Source organism: Bactrocera tryoni, chromosome 3 (assembly GCF_016617805.1).
Source record: "Bactrocera tryoni isolate S06 chromosome 3, CSIRO_BtryS06_freeze2, whole genome shotgun sequence".
NCBI lineage: Eukaryota > Metazoa > Arthropoda > Insecta > Diptera > Tephritidae > Bactrocera > Bactrocera tryoni.
This window is the reverse complement of record NC_052501.1, coordinates 5,807,817-5,817,029: the sequence shown is the minus strand read 5'-3', so window position 1 is coordinate 5,817,029 and position 9,213 is coordinate 5,807,817. Positions and strand designations below refer to the sequence as shown.

At 33.1% G+C, this 9,213-nt stretch overlaps 1 protein-coding gene across 1 annotated transcript in view; it reads left to right on the top strand.

Moving 5' to 3' along the window:
• The first annotated feature begins 1,866 nt into the window (after nt 1-1,866).
• LOC120770100 (potassium voltage-gated channel subfamily KQT member 4) overlaps nt 1,867-9,213 on the top strand; it is a 65,415-nt gene continuing 58,068 nt past the window's right edge. The window contains exon 1 of the mRNA XM_040097270.1: nt 1,867-1,945. The gene's annotated coding sequence lies outside the window, so the exon portion shown is untranslated. The remainder of the gene's footprint in view (nt 1,946-9,213) is intronic.

The following is a 9,213-nucleotide window of genomic DNA, read 5'->3' as shown; positions in this document are numbered from 1 at the left end:
ACTGGAAGAAATGTGTAGGGTAATAATTAAATATTTGTGGACAACAAAGTGGCAAATAGACCTTCCTAAAAAACTTACATCCCCCTGTGTCCCTGAATATTCGGTTTATCACAAAGTTTGTCAAAACCAGAATAAAACGTTAGACCCGTGTGTCTGCTCATCGGTTTTAGAGTTATCAATCTGAAATCTTGCACATGTTCTTTTCTTTCTAAAAAGCTGCTCATTTTCGGATCTACCGATATCGGACTGAACGATCAAACTCAATTTCTTGTATGGAAAACTCTTTTATCTTACGAGAAATCTTCCGGAAATAAATTTTAGCCCAAGCCAAAGGTATAATTTTCGAACAAATTGTACAGATTGGACCACTATAGCTTATAGCTGTCACACAAACTGACCGATATTTATCAAATTCGTTTAATTTGTAAAGCTTGTCGAATTTTCAAATAGAGTTCTTGAAGGAGTTTCTGTTGATGACCCTGAAGCTTGACCTTGAGTTCTATAAAAAATGTTATATCCACAAACATAACCTCAAATTGCAAGAGCTTAAGAGCGTCCAGAAATTTTGACGAAACTTACTAAAGTGGCAACTCTACTACAGCTGCATGTACTTAGATTTACGGTATTTATGTATATATATAAGTATGTATGGACATGTGTACGAATATGACGAGTATGTAGCTTACATAAAATCGTGGTGGCATAGTCATATGCATGACTGTCTAACTAAATGCTTTGCTTTTCTGCCATGCCAACTTGCCTCCTGCTTGAGTGCTCATAATATTCTGGCCTTTTTCCCCTTGCCTTATAGCGTCTGCATTGTCTAGTCGCATCTCCCACTCGGCACTTGTATTTATAGACGAAACGCACTTGTTGTTATTGTTTGTATACTACCGATATATGCGCTGTGTGTTGTGTTTCAAGTTGTACGCTTAGGCGCTGCATTGTTGTTGTTGCTTCTGCTTCCGACGTCTTTTTGCTCCGTGCGTGTTGTTGTTGCTTATGTTGTTTTTGATGTTGTTTATGTTGTTTTTGTTGTTGTTGCTGTTTATGTTATTGTTGTTGTTGTCGCTGTTGCCTTCACTGTTGCTGTTGTTACGTTTCTACTACCGGCCCATTGACGCTTTTAATGACGCGCTGCTTTGGCGCGCACGCCGCACTCGGCCTTCGGCACACCTCACTTCGTCGTGTCCTGCCCTCCGAAGCGACGCTGCGTGCTGCAGTGGCGCTGCGCTAAGTGCTGTTTGCCGTTCTATTCTCGCTACTCGACTCTCCGCCACTCTGTGCTCATGTGTGTGTGTGTGTGTGACGACTTCGGCTTCGCAAATATACTTACACACACACACTCGCACAGGCGGCTTTTATTTACTGCTGCCACTAGCTGATTCTTAGTGGGTGGATGAATGAGTGGCGCGCTGGTGGCTGGTGCGCTTGTGTGTACAGCAACAAATTCCTATTCCCCTGTAGTTGTTGTAATTGTTGTTTCATTTTCATTTTCAATTTCGTTATCGTTTTAATTTTCGTTTTCGTTGCGAAAATTTCACTCAACAGTAGTAAACCAACAACCGGTGTCAACTGATGATTCGCAAAGCTTAGCGGAGAAAAGCAGCGCTACGCTTCTTAATTTTTTTGTTGTGTTTACTAATTAAAAATCATATTCTAATACTGCAACCGCAATATATAAATACATATGTATATAATTTGCAAAAATTTTAATAAATCAGAAGAGAATATACGCATAAGAAAATTCGCAAGTTATAACAACAACAATAGCAATAATAACAAAAAATAACAACATAAATAAAAAAAAAAATATTGAAAAAAGTCAAAGAGACAAGTGTACCGCTGGCAGAGTAGCGTAAAAAACGGTATTAAAAACGGCACTAAATATTGCAGTACGTCGTTTTTGCGTGTATAAACAAATTTTAATTATTATTTCAAAAAGGTGCGAAACGAAATATCACCAGGCGTTAACGATTTGAATTGATTTCATATTGGCGTTTACATTGTGAAGCGTATGCGTGCGTGTGTGTGGCCGTGTGCATGGGAAAGTAGAAATTAATTCATTATAGGCTTACAACAATAACAACAACAATGTGTATGAATAGCAGCAGCAACAACAACAGCGTCAGGCAATTCCATTTCAATTAAAGTCCACTTAAATATAATAGAAATATTGCAATTTCTCCCAATTAGTTCAAATAAATGGTTCTGAAAATGTTTATTTCGTGATTGAGTGGCTGCTTGATGGCTGTGTGCTCATACATACATACATACATACATACTTATATGCATGTGCATTCAAATACATATATACCACTTACTTACGATAATTTCGTCAATATTATTACGAATTTCGGGTGATTTTACAATTTGCATTTTTCCATTTATCCGCGTGTCTTCCATTTGCGAATTTTTTTCTTGAGACACAGTGCAAATTTTCTTTGAAATAAATCAATTTTAAAGTGATTTAAAAAGCGCCCAGTGCAACGTGCATAATACACAGTTACAAAACACACAATGTAAATAGTCAGCGCTACAAAGAAGTATATTATATGTACATATATATGTACATACATATACATAAGAAAATATGTATAGGTTGGCACTAAAAGTCTTAAGAAAGGCGAAAAACGCGGCTGAAATTGTGCTGAAAGAAAATTCGCACTAATTGTGTGTATATTTTTTTGCTAAGTTGCAATATTTTAAAATACATACGCTGCTTATACAAACACACATACCATAAATGCAAAAGCATAAGCAAATAAGCGCAAAGTACGTATGTGTGTACATTTGTGCTTGCAACTTCTGTATTCCGAATTGTGGACAGCCGTTAGTAAACGTGGACCCAAAACGGCTAGTTTAATGATTTTCAAAGAGAATCATATAAATGAACGGAAAATTGAAAAAAAGAATTATAAAATTTACAGATAATTATTTCAAAAAATTAAAAAAAAAAACACAAAAAAAAAATTTATAAAAATGTTAAAAAATATAAAAAACAACAATAAAGAAATTTAAAAATAAAATGTATAAATATACAGCTTAATAAAAAAAAATTTAAAAACTTCATTACAGCTGTCTAAACATAAATAAACAATAACAATAATTTAAAAGCTGTTCTTCAAAGAATCGCGTTTCTTGAGTGCCCTTGAAAGACAAAATGCAAACGTATGTACATATGTATAAATATACAACACAAAGATGGAAATAATATATATAGTATGTATAAAGAAAAGTGGAAAACTAGAACAAAAACTATAAAACTTTTTGCATATTAAAATTTGTTAAAAGAAAAAATCTCTAAAATTAAAGAAAGTTTTGAAAATAAGCTAGAATGTTTATAATTCTTGAATTATTCAGGATTTACATTGGTTTCGTTGGGTAAAAAAGCCTTTTTCAACAATTTTTTCTCATTTAAAAAATCAAACATTTTATTCGAATTTTTTATTGTTACAAACATACACAAATTGTTACATGAACACAGAAATTCTGTAATTTTTGGAAAAAAATATTTTAAACTCCGCCGTTGCGACGCTATTACCGGTAACCCCTCGGAAAAAATTGTGCCCGCGTTGGCAGAATAACTCCTTACGGAATCATCTAAAGTGAAAAAAATACGCGTTTTAGTTAAAACCTTAACTTAGAATTTGGACGAAGGAAAAAAACTGAAAATTTCATTTTGGCAAACATTTTTACAAAAAAGTAAAAGTTTCAGTGAAAATTTCCCGACATTATTTTTTCAAATAGTGGTAATCGAAAAAAATCTTCCATCCATGTCTTTTAAAATTGTATCTCAAAGACCTCTGTAAAATTTCATGTAATTGAGTAGCCTCGAGAAATCCTGCCAATCGACTTCAAAAACTCTGTTTCGAGAAAAAGGCGTTTAAAGACGGCGCAATTAGACTAGCTAGTCTCGAGCGCACAAGTTCTCAGGGATGTATCTCCAAAACTATTACTCGGATCAACTTGAAAACTTTGGACAATATTCTAGAGATGTTGTAGAATTTGATAAGACAATATAAAAATCGGTTTTTGAAACCCGTAAAACCATGTAAACCCCTGAAATTATTTTACACATAAATTACACGAAAAATAAAACACAAATTTTTAAGGTATAATAATTTCCAAGGCAACTAATATTTTAATTTATAAAAAAAATTACAGGCAAACTATATGAAAATAAAACAAAAGTTTAAACTACATATATCTTGGAATCCATAGCAAATTTTACAGGTGAATTACCCGAAAATTAAAAAAAAAATTTAAATAAGTTTCAAGGCATCTATGAAAGCTGAATGTGGACATTCAATCAAGTAAAATCAATTTGCGAATAAATTGCAGGTTTTTCATGACAAAAACAATGGATAAATATAGATGGAGGCAAAGCTAATTTATGGCTCTATAAAATTGAAAGCTATAAATTGGGTCCGTGCACATACTACTACTTTTATAAACAGTGCAAATAATATAATATATGAATAGAACTTGTTTATACACTCAAGCAACAATTTAGTTTTAAATCATCTGCTTTGAAAATTTAATACCCATTAGGTAGTGTTTAATTTAAAACAAAAAAATTAGTACGAAAAGTTTTAAATTATTTTGTTGCGAGTCACATGTTCTTGAGAACCAAAAAACTTCCTATCCAGGGAATACTTATAGTGTGAAAATTTATACTGAAAAGCTAACTGTTCCTATGACAATATATTATATAAATATGATAAAATGTAAAAGCAATCTAGTCCATAAATAATCGCGGGTTCAGATATTATATGCAAATATTATAATATTCGCAATCACGAGAATAATCGCATGAGATATTCTACTATTTGAAGCTTTTGTATGGTTAAGCGTTTAGAAAAATCCAGGCAAAATGCACACAGAAACATTACTTAATATATTATTATTTATGACTTTAATAATTGTTTCATGTTTTAGAAAATAATTTATAGTAATAAATTTTGAATTTATTTAAATAATGTATAGGATATTATATTTTACATGCATATGTATGTATGTACATATGTGCTTATGTTCGACTGCATAGTATTATATTTAAAAGTCTTCTACTATCAACATCATCAAATTCCTTTTGCGTAGTATGAAATTTGTTGAAATATAAGCTCTTTACGCTTCTTTGTTGAGTGCGAAAACTTCTCATATAATTTGGCAACTTGCAATCAACAACGCAACGATTTTCTTTTGAATTTATGTTTGGGAGAATTGAAGATTAAGTTAATACCCTAACTTCGCAGTAGCTAGTAAGAATATATATACAAACGATCGGAGTGACCACATGGTTTGATTTACCCATTTTCGTGTGTCTGTCTATATATACGTGAACTAGTTCCTTAGTTTTTAAGATACTAATCTGAAATTTTGCTCACATCCTTTTCTTCCCAAGTAGCTGATATCAGACTGCTTTATCATATAACTGAAATACAAATTGAAAGATGAAAGTCAATTCCTTATATGGAAAACCTTTTTCTTTAACGAGATATCTTCAAGAAATTTGTTATAAAGAAACAGTCACCGAACAAATTGTTCAGTTCCGACAACTATAGCCCATATGTAGTTGTCATACAGACTGACCGATCAAAATCAAAATAAAGATCATTATATACCCTTCTGTGCTTAAAAAAAATACCTGTGAAGGGTATTACAGCTTCGGTGTAACCGAAGTTAATGTTTTTTCCTATTTTTATATTGTATAAAACCAAAATTTTGTAAAGACCATCTAAAAATATTTATTTGCGCTAAAACCATTTCTATTATATGTGAATGCTTATGTTATTAATGGTAATATATAAAGCTTTAATGTTATGGGGTTACTTGGGTTTAGGGGTTTCAAGAAATATTTTTTTTATTGTCTTATTAAATTCTACAACATCTCTAGAATATTTTGTCAAACTTTCAAGTTGATCCGAGTAATAGTGTCGGAGATATAGCCTTAAGAACTTCTGCACAAGAGGATAGCTAGCCTAAGTGCGCCGTCTTTAAACGCGTTTTCTCGAAACTGTGTTTTTGAAGAACGGTTGGTAAGATTTCTCGAGAACTTCTCAATAGATTTTCATGAAATTTTACACAGGTCTTTGAGATATAATTCTTAAAGACTTGAAAAATAGATTTTATCAAGAGCGAGAGATATTTATTTGCCAACTCCGCTATCAAGATAAATTTAATATTATTTCTTACGGGATTTTATTCATTAGTCGGTCGATTGGTCGTTGAAATCTGTGGATAACAACCAGAAACCCATTGCTGAATCATTATCTCATACTTATGGTTCAAACCAAACATTAAAAAATATATTATTTAATTAATATATTTGGAATTTTTTTAATTCATACTTAAGGGGTTATATACAGCAAGAAGTTCGAAAAAAGCGATTTTACCGAATTTTTTTCGGAGAAAACTTTTAAATTCATTGATCCAAAAATTTGTGCACATATTATAGTATCTTCTATCTACATTTTAAGACTTAGTATTAATAATTATATTTATCTGGAAAGGCACAACAGCTGATCTCCGAGAACTGCTCTTAAGTTAGACGCTTTACCGTGAACACTATATATCCGAACTGGATACTCTGAAATTAAAAAACCAAACAGATTTCATTAAAGTATTGTTAATTCTAGAAAGAACAAACAAATTTTTTTTTAAATGGCCGTTTAAAAAAATTGATTTTTGACCAAAACTTCGACCTTATATTATTTATAAAAAAAAAATCATTTTTAGGTGAAAAAAATCTTAATTTTAGACTAATCGGTTTAACCGTTTTCTAGTAATGTGACTGACTTTTAAAACACTATTTTGAGAAAAACACGTTCAAAGTCCGGTCTTTTACTTCCAAGCACTCTGAAAAGCTTTTTAAAACTTGAGTATAGCTTCGATATTATTAAGCAAAACTATATGAAATTTTCTGTGTGTATTCTTAAATATATTTGTATTAAGAAAATAACATAAAAATAATTGTTTTTTCGAAAATGCTAACTGTATATAACCGCTTAAGAAGAATGTTATTCCACCATCTATTAGCTATATTTCATATAGATATGTTATAGTTAGTAATCTTGCCTTACTGAAGAACTAAAATTTAATAAAAATTCTCATAATAAAATTTTGTAATAATTTTTGAAGACTGTTGCTCATACCAAAGAGGTTATTATTTTATTTAAACCTTAAATCTCCAGTTAAACATTTAAAACTTGACTCTTTACCCACATTTCTGTTTTAAACATCTTCGCATTTTCCACAACTATCAAATACCCAGTTAAGTCATTTCATAGCAAGGAATATTTGAAGTCGGTTTTGGCACTCGTAATCCTTGCTGGCACTTTTAGAGGAAACTCTAAATTAAATACTTGTCAGAATAAATTCTCACAAAGGATTTCTGCTTCAACCTTGTGTAAAGCGGAAACGCAAATTGCTATGCGAGTGTTGGGAAAAGAAGAAAAGAAGCAGGAAGAGAGAGGCCAAGAGGCGATGCACAAACACACAGACATATGCTTGCATTTGAAACTTGAAAAAATATAATAGCTTAAATGAAATACGTTCACACGCACACACACATCTACACACGACTCTTGTTTGCTAAAGTTAGTCGAGCAGTAAAAGTGTGTTTGTTTTGCTTTCTTACGGCTCTCAGACAAGTTTTTCTTGTTTTCGAGGTGGGTGTCGATTTCCCGAGATTCTTATCGGTGACATTACACTGTTGTCGAACCAGCCCCTTTACGACATATGCTTGGAACCTCAAGTAGAACACAAAGCGAAAGAGTAAATATAAATAAAGAGCAACAACGTGTGTGTACTTAAGCAAGAAGAAAAATACAAGCTGAGAATTATATGTATTGACAACTAATGTGTTGGGCGTGAATGTTTGTGTGTCTGCATATATGTGTGTGTGTAATAGAATGGTGGCTTTATGTGTTTGTTTTTGAGTTAAAGGGTATTAAAATAATTTGTAGTGATAGGCGCCGCAGGTGTGAGAGGCGCTGCGGTTGGTCTGTGACAAACTTTGCCCATCTTTTTGCAGACGCGCCGCACTAATACATACGCACTTACGCTTACACCTGCACCACACACACACACACACATGCATGCATGCCCGACGTGTGGTTTATAATTCTACTTTCTACGCTGTGCATTCAGCCACATAAGTAGTCTCAGACACGCAGCCCCTTGCGGTTCTATTGCCTGTGCTTTCTTTAGTTTCCACTTAAGTTCTTTTGCTTTGTATTCTTTTCTTTCGCTTGGCGCGTGCATTCAAGCTGTGGCTTCAATGCTTTGCATCAAATACGCCATCTTTGTGGGCATGTTTCAACAGGGCACCTCAAAAGGAGCCGCAAATCGCATTTGTCAAGGAAATTAAGCTGTCAATTAACATGAGCACATAAATTAGCACAAACGCCACCAACAGCCGAGCAATGGCAGTAAATACTATGCACATACACACAGCCACCCGTACATGTGTGCACATGTTGCCAAGTAAAGGACTAGTGTGTGCCTAGTGCACCTTCATAAAATAAGCTGATAGACAGGAGCATTAACTCACGAGCGCTAGTTTCACTACTTTTATATGGACTTCCACATACAAACACAAATAATTAGTGTGCCTCTTTTCTATATGCTATATATATATGTACGTATATGTATTCAAATACTTAGGCGCCTTAAAATCTGCAGATTGCCATAGCACCCAGCCAACGTATTGTTTATATTCCATTTTATAAATGAAAAAGTGAAATGTCGAACAGCTCCAGCTATAAACATGAAGAACTTTATAGCGCCGAATGCTGAAAAAATGAAAGAATTACAAATTTCCATAGCAACTTATATTTAACTACTTTCGAGTGAGCACAATTGTCATGACAACACACACACACACACATGCGCCTTCATAAAAGTATGTATATACCCTTCCTCTGACATTTTTTGCATATAAACACTTTTATATACACACATACATATGCATCCATGCGCACATACTCACTTAAGTTTCTAGGGATATACTTGCACAAATTACTTTTCAGCGCCAAAATGAAAAAGACGAAAAAAACACAATCGTGAAAATTGTGATTCCATCAACATCATAATCCTCGCCATCAACGTCAACATACTAACGATTGTTGATATGCGCGAACAGCCCACGACCCGGTTGGCAAAATCCACAAAATTTATGGCAATGAAGTGTGCTACCAAATGTGATAG